This window comes from Paroedura picta, chromosome 1 (genome assembly GCF_049243985.1).
Source record: "Paroedura picta isolate Pp20150507F chromosome 1, Ppicta_v3.0, whole genome shotgun sequence".
NCBI lineage: Eukaryota > Metazoa > Chordata > Lepidosauria > Squamata > Gekkonidae > Paroedura > Paroedura picta.
The window spans coordinates 171,077,361-171,103,978 of record NC_135369.1 but is presented as its reverse complement, the minus strand read 5'-3'; the positions used below and the strand labels follow the sequence as shown (position 1 = coordinate 171,103,978).

The window sequence follows — 26,618 nt, the reverse complement described above, 5'->3', positions numbered from 1 at the left end:
AAGAACTCTGCTCAATCAGACCAGCACTCCTTCTAGTCCAGTTACATATTCTGTCTCACAGTGGCCAACTAGTGACTCTGGAGGACCAGCTACATGGCCGAGAGTTCAAGGCCTTCCTTGGATATTGCCTTCAGGTACTGGTTATCAGAGATTTCCTCCCTCTGAATATGAAGATTTATTATTGTTGTTGTTGTTATTGTTGTTGTTATTGTTATTACTATTATTTAATTTTTAGACAGCCCTTCTCCAAATAGGTCTCAGGGCGGTTTACAACATAAACAGTTAAAAACACAATAAAATCCCCATAAAAAACCCAATTTACGTCAAACAACATATCACATTTAACATACTAGTAATATAGCCCGCTGTACCTTGGATACAGCGGGCGCTAGCGGTGGCGCGGGTGCCTCCGAGTAGTGAGGGCGGCAGCGAGGCGGCGACGAGGGGGGCGAAGTGTTGGCGGCAGCAGGGGGGGCGAAGTGTTAAGACTAAGGGGGGCGAAGGGGGGGCGAAGTGTTAAGACTAAGGCGGGGGAGCGAAGTGTTGGCGGCAGCGGCAGGCAGCGCCCTGATGTGGCGGGAGGTGCTTTGCGCCGCCCGACGCGTCAGGCTGCTGGCAAAGGAGCAACTGCGAGCCGCGCTGCGCTGCTCGCAGTTGCTCAGGGCTGGGAATCGGAGGGATCAATCGGCAGGCATAAAGCGCCTGCCGAGTGGTCCCTCCGATTGTCTGTCCGGAGAAAGGGTCCAATCCGGACCCTTCCTCATCCCAGACACATCCCGCCCCAGAACCCCTTACTGCTTTATTTAGTCCGTGGCGCCCGTGGCGCCGTGGGCAGTGTTAAGATAAGCGTCAGTGGTCACAATTCTAATCATATTTACCCAACTTCCCCCATGTTCAGCCTGGTGGGGAGAATAATATTCAGAAAAAGGGTGGCGCCAATGCAGTAGATCTAACAATGATCTCGATGTTAGAGATCTCAATATTGGAAGGGATCCTCCGATGGATCCTCTGATTTATTTCAGTCACCACGTCCAGTAGCCCCTGAGAACTATGTTCCATGAATCTGTCTAATCCCCATTTAAAGCAATCTGTTCCTGTGGACATCAATATCCTTTGGCAGTTAATTCTGCTATGTATGCAGGCGTTGGCACTTGCTCAAGTGACATGCACATGAAGGATTGTAAAGTAGGCAATCACCGACAGTTTAGAGACTCTGGAAATGGACCAGTCGTTGGTCTCTGTTAAGGGCCAATCAGGTTACTTGGCAGGCTGCCTGAATTGTATAGAAGTTTGATGGGTTCTGTTGTTTGCTGTTGGGCATTTCGCGTTGGCGTTGGTGTTAATAAATTTTATTCATTTTATTTAATTTAAATTTTTATACTGCCATTCCGTACGGCTCTGGTTGGTTTACATATAACATCATGGGGAAATTACCTAGAACATTGCAACAAATATAACAATCATAACATAATATGTCAACCAGAACCATATTTAAACAGGAACACTGACACAGCTTTGGGTTGGCCAGATTCTTCGGTCATGGGAGGAGGTGTCTGGGGGGCTGATCGGCCTTAAGCAAATTCCTGGTGGTGTTTTTGAAGAAGTCTGCATCTGTGTCTGCTGAACCCACAGACCTAACGAATTCCACATCTAAGCTCCCCAAAATAACAGAAACAATGCCTATAGCCTTAAGAAAAGAATGTCCACTTAGCTCTCTTTCTCCACTTGGAGTTTGCTAGACTAACACAATAGTGTTGCTGAACGTTCCAAGCCTTCTTTTCTGTAAAGCAAAGTCATCAAGAGGAATCAGAGATCCAATCCCCTAACGGGGAACCAATCAGGGTAGCCTTAGCAGCAATCACTAGAGACTCACTTCCCATGGCACATGAGCAACAGGGCCTAGCCTGGCAGCAGCCACTGTACAAATAGACCGGTTCCATCAGCAGGAACAACCATGTGATTCAGTTAGCTTTTTTCTCAAGGACAAGCTGCCAGGAGGAGGGAAGGCTGCACAGCTGGAGACAGGGGAGCAGAAAAAGGTAGGTGGGAAGTAGACAGAGAAGCAAAGAAAGAGACAGGCTAAAGGGGTTGAATGGGAAGGGAAAGAGGAAACAGTCAAGGGGATATGCAGGAAAATAAGGTAGTATTTGTGGGTCCCTGGTTTATCCGAACTAGCTGAAATTAAGGGTGTTGAAACCCATGCATTCTAAAAGTGATTTGTTCTCCATTTAGGATCTGTTGACCTTTCACCAACCTTTTTAGTGCAATTCAGGTATTATCCCTACAACTTGTGAAAGTTAAAAATAAATACATAAAGGTTCTTGTATTTGTTCAGTTAAATGGAACTGAGGTTAAAGGTGATGAGCCTGGAGTTAACAGAGACTTAACGTCATACAAATCTGACAGCAAACATTATTGGATTATTCATCTCCAAGCCTCTCTGCTTAATCCAGTCATTCCATGCTGCAGACAATGCAACCGCTAACTCACAGGTATAATGGTGAACAGAAATATGCAACAGATGGCCTGTTGAAGTCCAGATAAATAACATGCTCTTGCTTGCCCAAATTTCATTATGAGTCAAATCCAACAGAATAATAGAGTTGGAAAGGACCATACAGGCCATCTAGTCCAACCCCCTGCTCAATGCAGGATCAGCCTAAAGCATTCCTAACAAGTGTTTGTCCAGCTGCTGCTTGAAGACTGCTAGTGAGGGAGAGCTCACTCTATAGACAGCCAATTCCACTGCTGAACTACTCTTACTGTACAAAAAAATTCCTAATGTCCAGATGGTCTTTCCACCCGTGATTTAAACCCATAATTGCAAGTTATAATCCTCTGCTGACAACAGGAACAGCTCCTTGCCCTCCTCTAAGTGACAACTTTTCAAATCCTAAAAGACAGCAATAATGTCCTCCTTCCATTTCCTCTTCTCCAGGTTGACCATCCCCAAGTCCCTCCCCCTTTCCTCATAGCCCTTGATTTAGAAGAATCAAACTTTTCAATGGATTCCTCTTCAAATCCCCCAAGATGTTCAATTACTCTAATTTTGTTTCTCCTCCTCTTTAAAACGATATTCAGTTCCCATAGTTTGGATCGCACGATAAACAGATTTCAGTGTGTAGCTTGAGAGACATAGCTTTGCAAGGAAAATGCAATGGACTGGCTCCAGCCAAGTTTTCCTTGGGTGAAAAATGGAGGGCGAGATCCACTCTGACTAGCAAAAAGTCTACATTTGGAAGAATTGGGCCTGCTTAAACGAAGGCCTCTTGTGGCACAGAGTGGTACGACAGCCGACATGCAGTCTGAAAGCTCTGCCCATGAGGCTGGGAGTTCAATCCCAGCAGCCGGCTCAAGGTTGACTCAGCCTTCCATCCTTCCGAGGTCGGTAAAATGAGTACCCAGCTTGCTGGGGGGTAAACGGTAATGACTGGGGAAGGCACTGGCAAACCACCCCGTATTGAGTCTGCCATGAAAACGCTAGAGGGCGTCACCCCAAGGGTCAGACATGACCTGGTGCTTGCACAGGGGATACCTTTAACTTTAAACAAAGGCCATGTAGAATAAGAGCTATAATAAGGAGGGGAATTGGCTGAGGTTGAGCAAGAAATGCTGGCTGGATCCAACCCAATTATGCAACAACAATAATTGTTTGTTTATTTAAGAGATGTTTAGGCTGTCTCTCCAGAATCCTACTTGATCTGTCTTAATACCAATTATTCTAAATGTAATTCCCCCACTACTAATTAACTTTTCACATGTATAATTTTCTAGTTACCTTAGATAAGGTGACAGATCTCAGAAAATCTTCTCCAGCTTCCCTGCAAATTGATTTCCCCTCAGCTGCTAACTCCCCTTTACTGACTCTCCCTATGGGCTAAACCAACTAGTTCTTGGGGGTTACATAGGAAGAACTCTGTTTTTGTTTGATGGCTAAGACAGTGAAGTGAGAATTAAGAAGACCTTGGTTCAAACCCTGCTTTATTGGCAAGTTCACAGGCAGCTTAAGGAAGCTACTAATCCACCATCTGGATATTAATACTGGCAACATATAAGAAGAGAACTGAATGTCTTTACATTACACACATGTTTTACTGCTTTAGTTTTTAGTTGATTAAGAAAAGTTACAAAATGCCCTTACAACAAAATTATATTGGGGGGTGGAAAATAAATAGAAAGCTGGGAGGAACACATGAAATCCACACGTCCTTTCCCCACAGCTATGATTGCAAATCTGATTTATTTTTTAGTTTAGAATCTGCAGCAACACTTTATTTGCAGTCCTTTAGACCAGTACAATAAATGCTGGGATATCAAAATACAAGGTTTAGACCCTTAAGGCTATACGTGTCTTGGGTCCTACCTACCTGCAGGACTGCTTGCCACCTTATGCTCCCCCCAGGGCACTTCGCTCTGCGAGTATGAATTTGCTGACAGTTCCGGGGCCCCAGGAGGCACACCTGGCCTCAACCAGGGCCAGGGTCTTTTCAGTCCTGGCCCCTACCTGATGGAATGAGCTCCCTGAAGAGCTCCAGGCCCAAACGGACCTCTTTGGGTTCTGGAGGGCCTGCAAAACGGAGCTCTTCTGCCAGAAGTTTGTTTGAGGCCGGGTTGAATTTCCAGGGTTATAAAAATGGGTCTCCCCCTCCCCCCTGGCTCAGGATTGAATATTAGACATATCCTGAGCCATTAGGCAACCTGCCCCTGCTTTACCCATTCCCAGTCATTAATATTCCATACTATCGCCAATGACTTGAAATGTTGGGGGAAGAGTGTTTGTAATATGACATATAGATTATATTGTACCACCATTGCTGTTAACATTTTTATTGTTAAGGTTTTATGGGATTTTTACGATAGGGGGGATGTTTTATGGTATGTTTTATTGATGTGATATATGGTGAACCGCTGCGAGCCAGCTGTGCTGGGAGCAGCGGTATAGAAGTAAAATAAATAAATAAATATATAAATAAATTAATTAAAAAGAGCCAGTTTGGTGCAGTGGTTAGGAGTGCAGACTTCTAATTTTGCATGCCAGGTTCGATTCTGCGCTCCCCCACATGCAACCAACTGGGTGACCTTGGGCTCGCCACGGCACTGATAAAACTGTTCTATCTGAGCAGTAATATCAGGGCTCTCCCAGCCTCACCTCCCTCACAGGGTGTCTGTTGTGGGGAGAGGAAAGGGAAGGCGACTGTAAGCCCCTTTGAGACTCCTTCGGGGAGAGAAAAGCGGCATATAAGAACCAACTCTTCTTCTTCTTCTTCTTCTTCTTCTTCTTCTTCTTCTTCTTCTTCTGAATGAATGAATGAATGAATGAATGAATGAATGAATGAATGAATGAATGAATGAATGAATGAAAATAAAGGCAAAATGTTGAATGTATTTAAAACTAAGAATCATAAAATCATAATTAAACAGTCGTCTCTATAAAATGTGTATATGTATGACTATTATAAAAAACTAGTAATCAAGCCCGCTGTAATCTAAATACAGCGGGCGCTAGACCAGGGAGCCCCCGGCAGTCGCGCAGAGCGCGGCTGCCAGGGGCTCCCTTTGTCGGCGGCCTGACACGCTGTGTCAGGCCGCCATCAAGGGAGCAACTGCTTTATTTCCCTGTGAATTTTTCACACACCTTAATGGTGGCAGCACAGAATTTGGTGGTACATAGGGTGGTTTGGGGGTTCTCAGCATTTAAAAGTTTCTTTACCTTTCCTATAGCTGTTGATGAGAGAAGACGGTACAGCCCAGTCTCATCAGACCTTGGAAGCTAAGGAAGATTGCCCTCGGTTAGTACTTGGATGGGAGACCTCAAAAGAATATTGGGGAAGAAGGCATTAGCAAGCCACTTCTGTTTCTCACTTAACCTTGCAAGCCACTGACGGAGGTCAACCTGAATGTGCTGTGACTTGACAGCACTTTATACATATGCACAAGCCGTTGATAGTGCCATGAGGTTTGACATTAAAATGGCTGGTTTTGTTTTGTAAGACAGAATTATGACCCTGTTTTTCCACAAAAGGAGTGCGGAAATAAGGAAGGGATTCTGGAACTCTACCTCACCCCCCCTCCTCAGGTTTTGTTGTGTTGTATTTTTTTGATCTGTCATTGAAAGCACTTCATAACCTGGTCCACTGGGAAGTAAATCTCATGTTATTCATGTTAATCCCAGGGAAGTGTCTTTAGGATTATACATACATACATGTGCCTTAAGAACAATCCCATGTAGTCTGCAGTAAAAGAAATCTTTTGACTGATTCCCCTGAAATGACAATCCTGCTAGGTCGCCCTTCTAAGTCAATTCACTTTTTTTTTTTTTTGGAGGGGGGGGTACATGGGACAATGACCCAGCCTTCTTCAGACAAGATAGTTTCCACACTGGAGGCTTTGCGCTGGGCTGCAGGCTGGAGTCTGAGCCGGGGCAGGTTGCCCCACCTCTTCCTGCTCCTGCACAGGGAACATTTGGCCCAGTGCACCTTGTCTGCCGTAGATTTGTCCTCCCGCACAGAAGCAAGGAGAGTGAAGTTCCCAGTGCAGAAATGGTCACAGAGAGCTCTCATAGTTTTGAGATGGGGCTTAAAACAAACAAATGTAAAATGTAGGCTTTCCTCAAAAGAGCCAGAAATTTTGGCATCCCGGCTTGTAAACAAATGTAATTATTTGAGTCTTGGCATATATGAATTATTAGTACAACTAGCCAGAAAGCCCGTTGCAGCCAGGAATGCAATGGGCACTAGAAATGGGTCCCTGCAGCCAGCCAACCTTCGGGCCATGCACGCAGCAGCGGGGCTGGTAGTACCGATGGTCAGGTGTCTGAGGACATCTGGGATAGCCCTTCCATGCCCAGAGGGAGTCTTCACGGTGGCTGGGAAGCCCCCCCCCCATCCCTGTCTGGGTGGAGATGGAGTCTGGACATGCTTCGTCCACCATGGCTCAGCGCAAATATATATATAAGAACCACTAAGTGTTAAGGATATGCCTAATTAATAAAATGAAACCTTTATGTGAATAACAAACATCTTCTTAAAATGAAGTTGCTTATTACTGCCACCCTAATTTAAACACTTAGCCTATTTATATATTTATAACCCACTTTTCCCCTTAATGGCAGCCCAAAGTTGCTAACAACCTTGTTTCCCTCTTTTCCATTTTATTTTCAACAACCTGTAGTGGGTTTGACTGAGTCAAACTGACCCAATGTCAACCAACAATCTTCTATGGTCCCCCCAGATCCTAGTCCAACTCTCTCACCATTGCACCATGAATGATCACTTTGCCACGTCACAATGTTGGTAGTTTTTAAAGGATTATCTAAAGTGATTCCATTATGTCACTTCTTTTGCAGTCCAGATGTGGCATCACTGCATTGGGCAACACTCTAGGATTCACTCTAAACGCTATGGTTAAACCAGAAGTGACATCACCACGTTGGCAGAGGTCTCCCCTCAATTGCCAGCCTCAGACTTGTGACCCTAGTCGTAATGGGAAAAATGCCAAGGACATATTAGAGCTAAGGTTAGTGGAGTTTGAAGACATGTCATTTTTGCAGGACACAAACCTTTACTGCTTGTGTTTTAGCCAAACCTTTGTGTATTTCATGAAATGTCCTAATTCTTTAAATGAAAAACAAAAAGTTATAAATGAAGAAGCCTACATTTTATGTATTTTAAAAATCTGAAATGGATCAATCTACCTACTTTAGCTATGGCAGCAACCTAGTTAGCAGGCTCATCCAGTAGCCAACCCTAAAGCTATTAGGGCCTGCCCTAGCTATAACACTCCTGAGACAGAAGCAGACTAAGCCCTAAATCTTCTAAATAAGCACTTGTATATTTCTTGTACTCTGAAAGTTCTTATTACCAACATAAATTGAAATCCCCTGAGTAATTATTTCACAGATATGACAGCCTCAGATCTTGGTGGTTGTTGGTTGAATGGAAATCCCAAGTCAATAATGTATCAAGAGATTACCACCAAATCCTTTTCCTTCATTCTAAACCAATTTATGTTTGCTATTCAATAAAAAGTAGTTCGTTTAGACTCACCTGCAACCCTCACATCTGGAGTGAAACACAAAGCCAACTTTGCAAATAAAAAACCTTCCCAAATCAAGAACAGCAACTGATCAATTATCACCTCTCTGTTTTTCAAATAGTGGAAGGCTCCAAATCCATACACCTTGTGTGAATAAATGCTAGAAAATGTGAAAATGAAAGCAACGATCGTTGACAAAATCAAGTGAAAATAAGTTAAGTTAAATTAAATTATTGAACCAGATTCAGGGTGAGATAGTCATGTGGTTGATTGGCAATGAAGGCTGGGTGTCAGCTTATATTTTCCTAATTAAGAGCTTAAATTGCTACATTTTCCACTCAACTATTAGAACTTGATGAGATCAAGGCAGCATTCAGATATCCAGTTTACAGATGGGCTGTCATTGATGCATTTTTCCCATTAGTCCCTCATGTTATCAAAGAAGGACTCAATATATGTCACCCAAAGAACTACAGAAGGTCTAGAACAGTCTTTCTCAACCTTTCTACCATTGAGAAACCCCTGAAACATTTCTCAGGCTTCAGGAAACCCTAGAAGAGGTGTGACTACGCAGAATATGGTTGGGAAGCATAGCTGTGGACATGCCCACCTGGGGCCTGTCCCCTTCCCACTCCCTCCAGGTCGATCATTGGCCATGGGGGGGTGTCAAAATGATCATATATGGTCATATCACCTGATAAATGTTTAACAAAGATATATTAAAAATGAACTGCCATTCATTTAAGAAACCCTTCCAGGGCCATCAAGAAACCCCAAGGTTTCACAAACCCCTGGTTGAGAAAGCCTGATCTAGAATCTACTTATTTATTTATTTGTTGGATTTTTATCTCGACACTCCCCGAAGGCTCGTGGCAGGTTACAGAGTATAAATACATAAAACCCCAATAAAAACACCCCTAAAAATTTATAAAATCACATAATCTACAAACCCAAGATGTACTGTGATAAAAGCACCCCCCACTACCTCCGGGGTAGACATAGGGAGATGTCATGAACAGCCAAGGATGGTTCCAATTGGCAGTCAGATCTTCCTTGGCACACTGGCCTCAACTATGGACTTGGTGGAAGAGCTCTGTCTTGTAAACCCTGTGGAATGCTGAAAGCTCCTGGGAACTCTTCCGGGAACTCATTCCACCAGGTTGGGGCCAGAAAAGGCCCTGGCCCTGGCCCTGGTTGAGGCCAAGCGTGCCTCCCTGGGGCCGGGTACAACCAGCAGATTTGCACCCTCAGAGCATAAGGCTCTGTGGGGGGCATAGGGCGATAGGCGGTCCCTCAGGTATGTGGGACCCAGACCGCATAGGGCCTTATAGGTAAGCACCAAAACCTTGAACCGGATCCGGACAGCAACCGGTAACCAGTGCAGCAGCCTTAGCACAGCCTGGATATGGGCCCTCCACGATGTTCCTGTAAGGAACCCAGCAGCCGCATTCTGTACCAGTTGTAACTTCCTGATCAGGCTCAAGGATCAGAGCGAGTTGTAGAGATGTAGAGCGAGTTACAGAAATCTATTCTGCTGTGTCCTCAATGACAGTATCAGTGTGGGAAGGACATATATGGCATAACTGGTTGGTTTGGGAATGGAAAGATTCAGTTTCCTCTATGATCACTAAATGAAGAGATTTAATCCTTTGGGGTAGAATATTTCCTTAGGTTGCTTCTAGGAAAGAAACAGCATGCATCTTTGAAAGCGGCTGCTAACCCCCTTGTTCCTGGTTATGAAGCTGCATTCCTGAGTTCTGTTTTCAGTGCAAGGAAGTTGCCTTCCCCCCCCCCCTTAAGAGCAGGGCCCACTGTGGCTTGGGGACTCAATAGCCCACATTATTCCCTTACACAGCAAAAATATTATAATCAGTGATAGGGATGGGATAACAACAACAGCACTTTATTTACAGTCATTTTGACCAGTACGATGAATGATGGGATATCATAAGTAAAATGTTGGTCAAAAACACAAGGTAAAATGTTAAGTCATAAAATCACAATTTAGATAATGACCTATAAAAGCTGTATTGCATCGGGGAGGATATCTTCCTTTTTTATACTATTCTTGTGACATTATTGCCCTTCTAGAAACTTGATCAAAAGAGGAGCTGGAAATGGGTGGGCTCCATTCATATAAGCCACTGGTTCTCAATCTTCCTAATGCCACGACTCTTTAATACAGTTCCTCATGTTGTGGTGACCCCCAACCATAAAATAATGCAAGGGTTCTTTCACAGAAATTAAACCGAAACTGACCAATGGCATGAAGATCCATTGTTCATGATTGTATATAAATTGGCTTTTTTTCTGGGGTTTCTCAGTTCAGTTCTGCCTTTTGTCCCACCATGCTGATCTCGCTCTTTTCCACTGCTCCAGACAGATTAACACTCTATCTCCATCTACCCTGCAAGGCTGTTGTGTAGATGCCTCCCCCCCTGCCGCGACCCCTGTAAAAGGGTCATTTGACCCCCAAATGGGTACCTACCCATGGGTTGAGAGCCACTGATATAAGCTGAAGGCATCCAGAAGGCAGGGGACTAGGAGACTGAAGGGAGGGTTAGGCATTTTGATTTCCTCTAAACTGGGAGCCATTTGTAAGCCCCTTGTCCCTCTCAAAAACATGGCATTGGCTATTCTGGTTAGCTGGGAAGAATAAAAATTAATAATAATCAGTCCCTATCTTCCACCACAAAGAAGGGTAGTAGAACATAAAGCTATCAGGGAGCGTTAGGGGAGTACAGTTTCCTTGGGATATCCAGAGGTTGGGGTATTGGTGCTATGGGATGGGACTAACAGTACTTCATTATAGAAGAGAATGTATGCTCAGTCAGTTTTCCCCCTGCCGTACTGGATTCTGGTCTGGTTTGAAAGAAAAGTATTTGTCCTCCCTCTTAATAGGTTATGTGAATTACCATCTCAAAAAACAACAACACAAAAAACCCACACAAAAACACATCCATTTTCCCCTAATAGATTATTGTTATTGTTATTGCTATTATTAAGTTTGTTACCCGCCACTCCCAAGCAGGCTCGTGGCAGTCCAATTAAAAACCCCATTAAACCCCCATTAAAATGGACAAAGTAACCATACCATAAAACAGCAGACCACAACGTGGCGGAAAACCCCCAGCCCCCCCTCACCTCTAGTGGGAGGAGGAAGGAGAGACAAAAAACATAGTTGGAGTTTGATATCAGGAGGTCAAAAACGATCTTAACAGTTGCTAAATATTTAGCTCCAATCATTGCCTGTAAGAAGGAAGGATCTGGATCCGTTCAAGATCTTTGAGTCAAATGAACAAGATAAATAAGAAAGATAGGTATGTAGCTAAGGATCTCACTGAAGCTTATACAATTTTGGCACTCTTGGTATCCATTCAGTGCCTGTATATTTAATTTTAGTTTTGTAATTGGCCCCCAAATTAGACTTGCATATCTGGTGAGCCTGATTAATAGCAGAATTCAGGACTTCCTACTAGATGTGCTAAATCACACATGCCTGAATCATAAGCATTTAACTAAATCATTTAAAAATGACGTCAGGTCTCTGAAACAACATGGATTCTATGGTGGTTCTAGTTTAAAGGGTATGCCCCAATCAGTCTTAGTGTCAGTTCATCGGCCACACTTTGGTATGAAGTTATTTTGAGTCCCATCTTAAAAAAAAAATTCCAATTGACATTTAATTCAATCCCATAAGGAAGGCCAAGATGATGTCACAAGACCGCCTTACAGTGTGCCTAAGCAGAGTAGCAATCATGTATGGAAGTCAGTTGGCTTAGAATTGCACTGTAAGACGGTTTACGCACTGGAGGTTTCATGCCAGGTTGCAGGCTGGAGCTTTAGTCATGGCAGGTTGCCCCACTTCTTCCTGCACCCACATGGAGAAGCATTTGGCCTAGTGCACCTCAACCGCCCCTGATTTGCGCTCCTATACGGGAGCTGGGGCAGTGAAGTTCCCAGTGTATAAATGGTCTAAGAGAGCACATAAAGAGGAGCACATATGGAAGAACTGGGGGCTAAAGGTCCATCTGGACAATGGGAAAGCAGGAAGGCATTTAGCATTCATTTTAGTTCTTTTTCATTTTTCATTTGGATGGTGATTTTTTATGTCTGGGGTTTTAATGGGGTTTTTAATGGGGTTTTATTAACCCACCATGAGCCACTGGGAATGGCGGGCAATAAATCTAAGTGTAATAATAATAATAAACCCGCCTTTCTCAACCTTTTTACCATGGAGAAACCCCTGAAACATTCTTCAGGCTTTGAGAAATCCCACAAGTAGCCTGATGGTGCAGAATATCACTGGGAAGCATAGCTGTGTACATGCCCACCTGAGGCCGCTCCCCTTCCCACCCCTCCAGGCCCATCATTGGTGATTTTGGGAGGGATGGGTGGGTTGACATGACTATATATGGTCATATCTCCCAATAAATGTTTGGCAAATTTTTAAAATATATAAAATATTAACTTCCATCTATTCAGGAAACTGTTCCATGGCTGTGAAGAAACCCCAGTATTTCATGAAACCCTGGCTGAGAAAACCTGCCTTATAGCCTCACCATGTTAGAAAACATCAATAAGGTCCTGGTGTAGGTAGACAGCAAAACCCAAGGTATTTTCTGGTCTATAGTAACTTTTGTAAGGTGTTTAATCGTTGTTGGTTGGATCTACCCTCCTTTTTCACTCAATCTCATCCAATTCTCCTTATTCCATCTCCTTCTGTCCTGCATGCATTTTGTCCATGCAGGTCCCAGGATTCCCAGCAAGGTCTTTTTGTTGCTCAAAGAGAAATGTTCCTTTTCTTGTTCACCAGTAGGCTGGAATCCAACCCAATGTCAGTTAGACAACCCCTTTACGTTTGGAAGTTCTCCAAATTGCTGGCTACATCAGCTTAGGAAGCCTTATTGACTTATCATTACTTTGGCTCTTTAGCATGAAATTAAGTAAATTTCCTTAAAAAAATTTTTTTTTTACTTTCAACCTGAGGACAGGTGTGCCGATATATCCACCTAGAGAAAATTAAGTAGATTTCAAAAATAATTATCAAAGATATCAGTAACAGCCTATTGATTTTGTAATGAAAAGTCCAACTAAGTTTCTAAAAGGAGTATGAGCATTAACCTGTGCATCCACCTTCCTGGATCTTCAATATTTCTCATATCAGGTTATTTCGGAGGCAGAGTTAAGTCTAATTGGATGATAATTTGCCATAGCATGGCAAATTGTGGTTTAACTAGAATTATATAGAACTTTATATAAAACCCAATCAGACAGTAAAACAGATTTTTAGCCTTAAGACAGAGGTCATCTGGCTGCTGCATAGTAATGAGAATGGCTGAATATCTTGGCAGCACAAGAGATGGCTTTAACCCTTCCTACCATAAATAGGTGGGTGATATTTAGGGAGTCTGCTAATAAAATTAAAGTGTGTTGACATCAGGAGCAAATCAGATCCGATGCCAATTAACCTGATTAATCTTTGCGAAACGCTGAATAAAGGTTCTTCGTTTCAAATGACCTTTTAAAAAGGCAATCGCTGAGGGATTTTTTTAAATACAGGAATGTGAAATTTGAAAAAAAAAAAGTTACATCGTAAGAGTTTGGAAGATTCCACGGACATTTGGTCAGGCACATGGAGGAACATGAAAATTAATTAACAGCTATTAAAAGCTAACCTCATGGTTGCACAGTTGGACTGAGCTTGTGAATAATTGTCTCAAAGGCTGGATTCATCACAGAATTCTCCAGAATTAGGACCCAGCTAGAATATATATATGCATGAAACTCTAACAGTATTTGCATGTGTGTATGTGCGGGGGGGATGTTGGTCGGTCCATGTTTCATTTCCGCATGCATAAAATTATCTAACTTCATGTAGATCAGACAGCAGTTCAGTGTGATTTTGTGGATGGTTTTAGGGGTAAAGGGTTAAAGTTCCCAATCGCTCCCCAGTATAAATTGGTCTCCCTTTCTCTCGCTCCACCAACACCATGAATTTAACCTTTAGCTAGGTCCTTATTAGCCTGAATACAGACATGGGTATTCATAATATCCAAGGGTATATGAGCTTAGAAGGGCTGCAACAAGCAGGATCAAGTATATAAATCCAGGACAAGCTCTTTGGGATAACCACATCCACTCCATGTCGCTTATGCAAGTGAGATCATTTATGCAACTTCTAGGGATGTAAATACAACTCAGAGGTTCATTGGTAACTGTATCTATTTATTCAGATGGGTTCTTCTAAGCCAAAGTCAGGGCTGGTCTGGCCATTATGGCTTCCATAATTATTTTTGATGGGATGGCCTCCACACCCACCTGGGCTGGGCTCTGTGGACCAGCCCATCTAAGCCTTGCACAGCACCCCACATTTGGGTGAGTGGGACTAGAGTGGAACAGGACTTCCCTTTCTCCGTCCCTTGAGGTGTGTATGGGGGGGGGGAGGAGTGTTGAGGAAGTTACAGCCATGGGGAAGTATCATGAACTCTTATTGGTAAGCTTTTAAGTGGTTGAAAGGTGGGTGAAAGTCACCTAAATTAACACAGATTACATTTAGCATTCATTTTAGTTCTTTTGCTGATATTAAATAACGCATACCAATGACACTTAAGAGGACAATGAACTACCCATGATTGTCCCAAAACATGCAGTCACCATGTTTCGTGACCAGGGCATACAGACTCTGCATACATGAACAGAAACCATATGATATCGAGCGGTCAGTTTGTGCTTACCAAAGCAGTATGCACCTAGAACAGGCAGCTACATTAATTGAGAAGATTCCAGGTAGCATGTGCTTCATTAACTGTGGTTGGTTGGCTCTCAATGCACACAATTCTAACATCTGGAAAGGTCTTCATTTAATCCCTTTCCCAACTGCACACTGTCCAATACATTTACTGTACTCAGATGTGTCCACACAAACAAGCATCTCCGCTATATAAAAGACAGCACAGAAGGTAAACAGGAGGGTGCAACTGCTTCTCCTTCATGGGGCACCATGGCTACCTGTGTGAATCTTTAAACCAGGTGTTAGAAGCAGCAGCACTTCTCTGTACAGACACAAGCTAACAGAGGTGCTAGAAGAAAACAGTCATTGCTTGCCCAGGGCCAGCTGAATTTATCTACTGCCCATTACCATGGCTGATAACCATTGTTGGCCCTGAAAAAGAATGAACTTGGCAGATGATGGTTATCCGCCACAAGGGTAGGTAGCAATCAGAAGGCAGAGGCATCAGATTTAATTTGCAATCTAGGAGATTTGAATCTCACAGATTTCAAACACACGATTTAACCCTGATTACATATGCAAACAAACAAACAAAAAAAAGACAAAATATTTGGCTTGTATTCAGCAGCAAATTCGGTAGAAATGCCAAAACATTACCTTGAAGTCCATGTCTGCTGCCATCCTGAGTAAGCTTCCCATCTCCATAAACCCACAGCACAGCCTTTCTCAACTTCTAAAAACCTTCTTCAGCCTTTGAGAAACCCCAGAAGTGGTGCCATTGTGCAGAATATGGTTGGAAAGCATAGCTGCGTACATGCCCACCTGAGGCACCTCCCCTTCCCATCCTCTCTAGGCCCATCATTGGGCATTTGAGGGGGAGGGAGGTCAACAGGACCATAAATAGTCATATCAACTGATAAATGTTTAACAAATTAGGTAGGTAGGTAGGTAGGTAGGTAGGTAGGTAGGTAGGTAGGTAGATAGGTAGATAGATAGATAGATAGATAGATAGATAGATAGATAGATAGATAGATAGATAGATAGATAGATAGATAGATAGATAGATAGATAGATAGATAGATAGATAATTTAACTCCCTTCCAGGACCATCAAGAAATACCAGAGTTTTTGAAATACCAGAGTTGAGAAACTGTGCCATAGCAGAATATCTCTTTTAGGTATTTAGTTATTCTTAAAATGGAACACATGGAGCTCTGGAATGTCTATTAGAATGAAGACTAATAATCAGCAAACATCAATATGTATAAAAGGGGTAAGATGGATCTTTGGATTATGAGATATTCTAGAATTTTTAATCTATATTCTATTGTTGTATTCTATTGTTATATATTTTGCACTGGTCACCAACCTCAATAAATTATCTTATCAGCATCCATCGGAGATGTACTTTCCACTTATTCGAAGTAGCTTTTGAGGTCTTGGGTTGGGTAATGTTTGGTTTAGCTGGAATCATTAGGAGAGAAATGCAAAATGTTCCAAGAAAAGGCACTACACTGTGTTTTTTCCCCCCAGTCTGCTCTGCCTGCCAGTTCTGGGGAATGTGCATCTCATCCGTCCCTCTGCCCCCCTCCCTTTGTAGCCTGAAGACTTGTCTGTGTTAGAGGAGATAAAAGTAAATTGAAGATTGAGCAAATAATGTTAGATATTCTAATCCATCTGGATATGGCTAGAGTTGGATCACTGCTTATGCTTCCATTGTGTTGTAAATTTGAATAAATTGGGCACAGAGGAGAAAAAAATCCTTCAGTGTGCTCTGAAAAGTGAAAGAAGAAAGAAAGCTGATTTAGCTTCAAGCCTCAAACCAGGAAAATGGAATGGTTCTAGAATCTTCTCGGCGCAGATCAGCATGATGGGGGAAGATAAGCATATTGTAATGAGACCACAGCATTCCCTCCTCATGAAAAGCTTCCTTCTCTGGTACATTCAGCCCTTGAAGTTACTGAAATGAAGTTACTGAAATGAAGTTATTATACATGGAGGATATAATAATAGGAGGAAGAGTCTGGACAAGGGCCAGTACTTTACACACACACAAAAGCATTATAAAAAATACATATTTTAGGCATCCACACACATACATACGCCTCTCTAAGAACTAGAATTTGAAACTAAGCCAGACAAGCTTTTTTGCAATTTATAGAAGAAAGAGAACGGAATATGTTTCACTCAAGCACAATGGGAAATTGACAAGATGGTAGACTCCTGTGACCTATTTGTCTTCAAGCACTGGTAAGTGTCGATTTCCCCCCTCCCGTATAAATTTTTAACAGTATACATAAGTATTTTTGCATGCATTTTTAATAGCAGACATATGTATTTCTTCCTTAAGTGTTCATTTTTATCTACATTGCCCAAGGAAAATCTGAAATATAATAAACTGATTGACAGTAGGAAAAGAGGAATATTATGTATATGTTCCCTCGAGCGACTGTGTCGCAGTCTTGAGTGCACTTGAAGTCTCTGGGAACAGTGTTCTGGTGGGGGGAAAAGCATATATGAGAATGACAAAATAGTTTATGTGGCTTCTAAAACTTACTGCTTTGGCTTTAAGATGAATAGGGGACCTGAATTCAAGGTTATGAAGCTATTAATCACTGACTAAATAAAACAAAAGGGGCTAAGCATTATTCTCCTGCTCAGGAGTAAAATGTCAGTGCAATAGTATAGGACTGTACACCTCATGTAATGTTGAAATAGGTGGTCCTGTTCCTCCCACAATGTACACTGGTTAACAGTGGCGGAATATAATCTGGAGAGATGGATTTGATTCCTCACTCCGCCACATGCAGTCAGTCAGCTGACTCTGGGCTCACTCTCTCAGCCCCACCTACCTAACAGGGTATCTGCTGTGGGATGAGGAAGGGAAGGCAATTGTAAGCTGCTTTGAGACTCCTTTGGGTAGTGAAAAGTGGGGTATAAAAACCAACTCTTCTTCATCACAGCCCTGCCCCAGCTGTTGTCACAGAGCAGTAATTTCAGAACTCACTCACACAGGGTATCTGCTGTGGGGTGAGAAAGGGAAAGTGACTACAAGCCGCTTTGAGACTCCTTCAATTAGTAAAAAGTGGGATATAAAAACCAACTCTTCTTCTGTTTTGAGAAATACCTGGAGATTGGGGGGGGGGCTCTGAGGGAGCAGGGTTTGGGGTGTGGAGGGACTTCAGTGGGGTACAGTCATTTTCTCCAGATGTAATGAGCTCTGTCCCCTGAAGATACACTGTAATCCCAGGAGATCTTTAGCCACCACCTGGAGGTTGGCAACCTTAACTCTCATACTAATTTCTATGTATAGGGAACTTTTTTTTAGAGGCCATTCAAACATGCAGCTCACACATCACAGCCATAAATAAGAGAATCCAAGGAAAAGCGATACCTTTTGGTTCTGCTGACCATTTAACCTAGCATATGTGAGAATGTTTGACGCGTGAAATGTCGCGAACCAGCCTTCCTGCATCCTCAGCCAAAGTTTGATCTGCTTATCGCAAGTCTGTTTAGCAAAAATTAATCTTGATTGCTAAGAAAAGAGGTCACACATACGCACAAAAAGTAAAGGACATCTTGCCAAGAGTTTGAACAAAATGTAATTGTTCCAGTTCCCTTGATGATGCCATGTACCAGGGGTTAATGAGGAACATTTTTTTTAATGAGGAACATTAGAGAAAGTCTATTTACAAGGTTCACTTTTTCTTCGGTCTGCTCTGTAGCAGTTTCAAAATCATCCAACTCTGTTCTCCGGCACGATTATGAAATCAAGTCCCATTGTCTATAGTCGAATGATGATGCTTACCTCTTTACAGCACACACACAGGAACACTGGAAGGAAGACAAAAAAAAAAGAGGGACGATAAATAACCAGAGATGAAAACACAAATAATTAGAACATTTAATAGGATTGTACCAACAGGAAATAGACTGGTAAAAGGGACTCCAACAAATGGAAAGACAAAAAATACACAACTTTTTTTGTACAAAAAAATACAAAATACTCAATACTACCAACCCGCTCCAGTACCATTTTGAAATGCCTAGGGTCAGCTGTACTGTAAAATTACTCAAGCAATGCATCATGAGCAAAGAAACAGGCTCTTTGCAAGAGGAAAACACTTATCAAGGATGCTAACAGTAAGAAATCAGATATCCCCTGAATAAATTGAATAATCCTTTTGGTGTGCACCGACTTGAAGATGGAATGTATGTGCAGCCTTTTCATAAAGTTCTAAATTATGCCCTTCTATTTGAAGAGTGGAATGTGTGTACAAAATAGTGTTTGCCTTATTAGTAAGACAAAAGTTGGAAAATACCATGATAATATTTTAACCTGCACATTTTCCAACAAAGACTGTAGTCCGCAGGCCTGAGAGCCTAGCCAACAGCCTCCTGAAAACTTTCTCAGCCTATCAGCATCTTGTAAGATTCACCCCAAAGTATCCTCTATACCCCCAGCCCCCATATCCATGCAAGTTTTGGTTATGGTTTTTCAAAAAACAGTCTCATCCTTTGTGTTTTTTGAAGTGAAGATTGCATGGTATGGCTTGATTTCATCAGATCTCAGAAGGTAAGCAAGGTAAGCTAATCGGATGGGAGACCAACAAGGACAACTCTACAAAGGAAGGCAATGTCAAACCACCTCTGCTTCTCATTGCCTTGAGAGCACCTTGCTGTCAGAACTTGACAGTGCTTACATGGATATTGTGTTGTTCAAAGCCTGCCTCAAAATATTCACAATTGGCCATCTCATTTATAAGCAGAACAATGTAACTCTTTGCAGGACTCATCCTCCTTCACATCTGTCTTTAAAGCTCCAAGGTACTGTATGGGATGGTGTGTCCTGACATACTTTAGCTAGCTCCCTGTACCTTGTCAGCCAGGGCACTCAGAAATCCCTGGACTAGTCCATAAAGAACAAACTCAGTCACCAGCTTGAGTCAAAAATGCAGTCATATAACTAGGTCAGTCCAGGAATGGGACAAGGACCATTGGCAGTTATGAAGAAGAAGAAGAAGAAGAAGAAGAAGAAGAAGAAGAAGAAGAAGAAGAAGAAGACTTTTCTGCTTGGTCAGTGCTGTGGAGAGCCCAAGGTCACCCAGCTGGTTGCATGGGGGGGGGGGCGTGGAATCAAACCCGGCTTGCCAGATTAGAAGTCTGCGCTCCTAGCCACTACACCAAGTTGGCCCTTATAAGGTTGGATGCAACCAGTTTTAAGCTGGATCCAATCAGTTTTAGGGCTGGATCCAACAACTGTGATCACCTAAAAAGACTATGCTGAGGATAACAGAGATCTTGAATGTAGAAAAAAAAAATTCAGATGCGGCTGAAGGAAGGTGGGAAATTGGTCAAGGCTCAATGGAAAAACTGGGTGATTCTAACCCACAATTACTTGAGAATTAGGTATAAGAAAGGTTTGTTCGGTTTTGCCTCTGCCACCCTGCCCAAATACACACAAAGCCACTGCTGTGGGGGTTTTTTTAATGATGAGGAGTGTAATCTTGAAGTCTGAGCACCCTTTTGTTCAAATTAATGTACCTTGAAATCTTTTGGTTTTGCATTAATGAGTTTCATTGGTGCTTAAAAACAGCCGATATTCTCCAAAGCTTTTTTTTTCTTGACAAGGGGAACATCTGTGAAAAGATAACACCTACAGTTCTTATTCACATTGTTATGAAAATGCATCTGATTTGCTGCAGAAGGCTAACAGTGAAGCTCAAGGGAAGAATGAGTTGAAATGAGATGAAAAACTGTAACTGATGACTCATGGAAGCTAATAGCAAACTAAACAAGGGCTGAAACTTCGGCATCACTAAACTGGAGAAATGTTGCTCCCTTTCCAGTGTTTTTGTTGTTGCTGTTTGGAGGCAGAATTATCAATGGTGGAAATTCCCACTGCGTTTAGTTGTTTGTTTTCTGAAGTGTAAGGTAAAGGTAAAGGTATCCCCTGTGGAAGCACTGGGTCATGTCTGACCCTTGGGGTGACGCCCTCTAGCGTTTTCATGGCAGACTCAACACGGGGTGGTTTGCCAGTGCCTTCCCCAATCATTACCATTTACCCCCCAGCAAGCTGGGTACTCATTTTACCAACCTCAGAAGGATGGAAGGCTGAGTCAACCTTGAGCCGGCTGCTGGGATTGAACTCCCAGCCTCATGGGCAGAGCATTCAGACTGCATGTCTGCTGCCTTACCACTCTGCGCCACAAGAGGCTCATTCTGAAGTGTATGTTAATGCAAATGTAAGACATATAAGCAACCACAGCACACTAAACAGAGACAGGCTTAATGTGAGGCGGGCAACCTTGACAAAAATAATTCTGTGGGAGGAATTTACCTCCCATGTATTTGGTGAAAGATTCATTTTTTTAAAATTGAACCTTGGTTGGTTTGTGAAGGTAAATACAGCTAACTACAGTTTGTAGCATCCTGCAATTTACAAGGTTCTCCTAGGCCTGACTTAAGGTTGCCAGCCTCCAGGTGTGTCTTAGAGATCTTTTGGAATTATAGCTGATATCCAGACTATGAATATTCATTTATTTTATTTTGTTTATTTCTTAAATTTATATACCGCTGTTCCCCTTGGGCTCACGGCGGTTTACAGAATAAAAATAGATTACAATAAAATCCCATAATTCCCACAGTAAAACTATTAAACCAGTTCATATAAATATCAATCAATATCAAGGCGGCAAGCAAAACTATCTACTCCCCTTTTTCAGCCGGGGGACAACCATCCTGCTGATCTCCTAGTGCAAGCGAGGCCCCAGATCAATCAGATGAACCTAGGGGGCCCTGGATCGAATGTCGGAATCCCTCCACCCTTCTCTTGGAGAATATGGCTGCTTTGGAAGAGGGACTCTATGCTGAGGTCACTCTCCTCCCCAAATCCTGCCCTCTCCATACTTTACTCCCAAATCTCCATGGATTTCCCAACACAGATTTGGCAACCCCAACCTGATCAGAGGTCTCAAGGCTGTGGCACATCTGGTTATTAAGAGCAGGACGTGACAGGGCCTAAAATCATTTCTAATAACCTTCAGAGGCTGATGAAGCTCTTTTGCCATGCCTTCAAACATATTTTTGGGAGTGGGGGAAGCCCAAATCATTCCAGGCAGGCAATGGCAGTCTTAGAGATTCTTGGTTCTCCATGTAGCGGCAAGATTAACCAGGAAGAATGCCTGCACTCGAAAGCTCACGTCTTGAATAAATCTATGTTGGTCTTAAAGGTGCTATTAGACTCTATTTTTGTTGTGCTACTTTTTTTTTGCAGCACTTCTAAACTTAGTGTTACCTGTGTGATAATTGGGCCCACTGTATACATTCCTGAGGTGTTAAGGAAGACCTAATCCATTCCATAAAAATCACACAGGCACAAAAGAGCCACTGTATGACTCCAACCACACATGGTGGATGTGCATGGATGGAGTCAATCCTATTTGGCCTGAGGAGACAAAAGAAAAGATCTTCATTTGCCACCTTCATTTTTCTGCTTCACACTGTGGTACTCTAGTGCCATTGGCTACAAATCTTGCTGTGTGTTCGATTACTGATTTCTTGCTGACCCTAGGAAGCAGGATCTTTGACAGGTGACTCAAGTTTCACTGAATGGTTGGATAATCTGACTGCTCAAACTTTACATAAGATGGTTGATTTTTGATCAACTTTTTCCCTTGACTGTCAAAAAGTCCCTCCAAAAAGGCTCGACCAGCCTAATTACTAATGTAGACAGCTTTGTTTCTCCAGTATTTTTGTGAACTACAACTGAACTCAAGGGGACTGATTGGCTGTTCTAGCAAAGAATTATCACATGGCATCATATGGCTGAATTTGTATGTTGTGACACAGTTTACTAATTTACCATAATTAGCTTTTGCCTTATATTTCCACTGTTATGATGGTTGTTCATTAGTCTGAGAAAGAGTGCATGCACTCAAAAGCTCACATCTTGAATAAATCTTAGTTAGTCTTAACTCTGCTAAAAGGTAAAGGTATCCCCTGTGCAAGCACTGGGTCATGTCTGACCCTTGGGGTGACGCCCTCTAGCGTTTTCTTGGCAGACTCAATACGGGGTGGTTTGCCAGTGCCTTCCTTAGTCATTACCGTTTACCCCCCAGCAAGCTGGGTACTCATTTTACCGACCTCGGAAGGATGAAAGGCTGAGTCAACCTTGAGCCGGCTGCTGGGGTTGAACTCCCAGCCACATGGGCAGAGCTTTCAGGCTGCATGTCTGCTGCCTTACCACTCTGCGCCACAAGAGGCTCTCTTAACTCTGCTATTGGACTCTAATTTTGTTGTGCTACTTCAGACCAACACAGCTTAACCCACTTAAGTCCTAAATTCAGTGACCCCCTCCTAAATCTTCCTTAGTATTTTATTGTTAGTCTCACATACTTGATTTCCCATCACAAATTTCTCAGCAGTTATGCACTCCAGAGTTACTGAAACGGAATAAGGAAGACAATTTCCTCGGTCGCCGCTTAGAACCCCAAGTCAAGACAGATTCCTGTCAGGGTTTAATAAACCTTCCCAGCGCCTACCGGACCCATACTACTTCAAAGCATTTGATTAAATAAACAAACAAACAAAAGGACCCTTGCCATTAAAAAAGGGAAACCTATAGAGCTTTTCAAATCACCTTATATGTCTTTTTTAAAAAAAGGATGATATAATAGTTTGGTAACGAGGTGAGCTGATGCAGAAATCTTTCAAGCATCTTCCTTTAATGTCGGTTTTGAAGTTCATGCAGAAGGCCAGAACAAACACTGTGGAGAAGCTCGATGGAATACTGCAGAGAAACATTCTGGCTTTCAATACCATTTAACTCCTCATTAGGCATCGAGCCCCACGGTGCTGGAGGAGAACTCGCTTGGCAAAGTATCGATGCAACGCTCCGGGCAGCAAGCCTTCCATTTTTGCCTGTGTTCTCAAATCACCCAGAACAGTGCTCAAGTTGTACTGAAGGAGCTTAACTCTATAAATGACCACCTCGAGTTTTTATAGATAGACACCGACCATGAGGCTTTGTTTTCACACGTGAGGATCTAGCATCCCCACGATACACTTCTCACGCCATGGCTGCCATCTTATAGCATTCTTTTACAGGGAGGGAAGATTTAATGTTTCCCGTTTTGCGCACATATTTTTAAAGAATTTTTCAATTGTATTCGGAAAAGAAAAAGATACCATATACAAAGTGTGGAAAAGGGAAAGTTGCTACATATTAGCAGAAGAAGAAGAGGTGGATTTTATAACCTGCTTTTCACCACCTGAAGGAGTCTTGAAGCAGCTTCCAATCACCTTCCCTTCCTCTCCCCACAAGTGTGCGGTACAGTAGGTGAGGCTGAGAGAGCTCTGACAGAATTGCTCTGTGAGAACAGCACTAAGAGTACTGTGACTGGCCAAAGGTCACCCAGCTGGCTGCATGTGGCGGATTAGAAACCACAATTTTTAACCACTACGCCAAGTTGACTTACATTTACAAAACTATATATTACATTTACAGAAGTACATATTACATTTACATAACTATAATTAAAGAGCTGTCATTTCACAATACGTTTTATATTTCCCCCCTTTTACCTCATCAATACTACCTCAGAATACCTATTTTATTCCCCCCCTGATTTTACATGTTTCCGTTGTTTACATATAAATCAGTTACTTCTTTCCATCTCAGTTTGTCCGTCAACATAATCTTATATGGGATTCCATTTTCTATTAAAATCTGATATTCGGCTGTTTTTCAGATATTCACGCATCAAATATGTAAGTTTTGCTTGTTTTATTTTTTTAATGCTCCCCTGCCCCAAGGCAGGTCCTTCACTTTCCACTGTTGGTTTTGTAGATTTGTTTGTATTGTATATGTATGGTGGACCGACATTACATGCCATTTGTATAGTGTTAATATTTTCAATATATTTCATTTGTACAGGAAGGGATTTATGAAGCAATAGTATTGGCAAAAATAATACTTTGGGTCATATGGGATGGGATTTATTAAGCAATAGCATTGGAGAAAAATCATACTTGGGTTCACGTGGGATGGGATTACCAGAAACACTGATGCAAGGAAATAGGAAATTGAATGAAAACTGAGAATCCCAATTTCAGTTTGCACAAGAAGAAGAGTTGATTCTTATATGCCGCTTTTCTCTACCAGAAGGAGTCTCAAAGCGGCTTCCAATCTCCTTCCCATTCTTCTCCCCACAACAGACACCCTGTGAGGTAGAAGAAGAGTTGATTCTTATATGCCGCTTTTTCTCTACCAGAAGTTTCAGAGTGGCTTACAGGTGCCTTCCCTTTCCGCTCCCCACAACAGACACCCTGTGAGGTGGGTGAGGCTGAGAGAGCCCTGATATTGCTGCTCAGCCAGAAAAGCTTTATCAGTGCTGTGGTGAGCCCAAGGTCACCCAACTGGTTGCATGTGGGAGTGGGCAGAATCAGACCTGACTCACCAGATTAGAAGTCCGCACTCCTAAACACAACACCAATCTGGCTCTTCTCAGTTGTGTCCACTGGCCAAGCCCCTGACAGATCAAATGTGCAGAATCTTCCTTGTGTATGCTCTTAGTGCTATATCGCCAGTCCATGAATGGAGGCGTGATGCAGAACTTGGGGGCACGATCCCTCTCTCAGTGCGGATTGTATGCCTATATATTGTCTGAAAATGTTCTCCGGAGTTTACTACCATGAGAAAGAAAAATGACCCAGAATTCAAGGGATATGGGACATAAAAAAATGCTTTGTGTTTTCTTTCTCTCCACGCCATTTACGATTTTTATAGACCTTTGTGTCTTTATTCCCCCAAAATAAAAGGCACAGCTTCTTTAGCCTTTCCTCACGCTCCCACCCTTGAACACTGCCAAGCACAATTTGCCTGTTGCGGAAAGCTTCGGAGTTTCTCTGAACCATTCAAAGCAACTTCTTCCTAGACTCTGCCCGTACATAGGAATGGATAAAAGGTGCAATCTGAATAACGTTCTGGACCGTGGCAGGGGTGTTAAATGAGTATTTCAATTGTCAGCCTGATTGTTTTTGCAAAAGATCCCAAGTGTGCATCTTCCGTTTTTACACATAATTTCACCCTTGCGTTCACAGCCGGGGAAATGTACATGTTTTTGATTGGCGCGCATGCTTTTCATTTCATTACCGCTCCATTTGGGAAGTATTGCTGAAATATTTGAAATCTGGATGGGAGGAAGAAAGCATGAAAGGCTTGTTATGGCAGATTGTTCCATGGTTTCATTGCTGCATTGATTTCCCCTCTCCTTTCCCCCCTCTTTGCTAATAAATCATTAACAGGAAATCAAGTCTCCTGCCTTTGTTACAGTATGTAATAAGTCGCCCGGTGTTATCGAGGTATTAGTAATTTATTGAGGAGGCAGTATCTTCTGTACATCCATCATTCCATATCTAATTGCCTGACATGCAGTATTGAGTAGAAGTAAACAGAGAGAGTCATAGAAAACAACTCCAACTAACCCGCTGGCTTCTTATGGCATAGTCAAAGAAAACGCAAACTCCCTCTGGTGTTGCAAAAAGGAAATAGCCCAAGGGATTCCTAGAGAATAACCAGGAAGTTACATCACTTCTGGGCTAGATGCCACTTTCATGCCCCCTGTTTCTCCTTTAGTGAATATCAACAGCAGTGGGAATTTGACAGCAGTGATATAGGATCGCCACTGGAAAGGGGCATTTGGAAGTAAGCCTTGTGCTTCCACCAGAGCTCAACACTTCACTTTCAGTTTCCCCCAAAAGCTAAACAGGGAAACATCACTAAGAGAATTTAAGAGCCAACTTGATGTAGAGGTCAAGAGCCATTTTTGATGTAGGGGTTAAGAGCAGT

The 26,618-nt window shown here is 42.6% G+C and overlaps 1 long non-coding RNA gene across 1 annotated transcript in view; it reads right to left on the bottom strand.

Moving 5' to 3' along the window:
- LOC143820710 (uncharacterized) overlaps positions 1–18,603 on the bottom strand; it is a 49,855-nt gene extending 31,252 nt beyond the window's left edge. The window contains exon 1 of the long non-coding RNA XR_013225478.1: positions 18,576–18,603. This is a non-coding gene — a long non-coding RNA (uncharacterized LOC143820710). The remainder of the gene's footprint in view (positions 1–18,575) is intronic.
- Between the last annotated feature and the right edge of the window lie 8,015 nt (positions 18,604–26,618).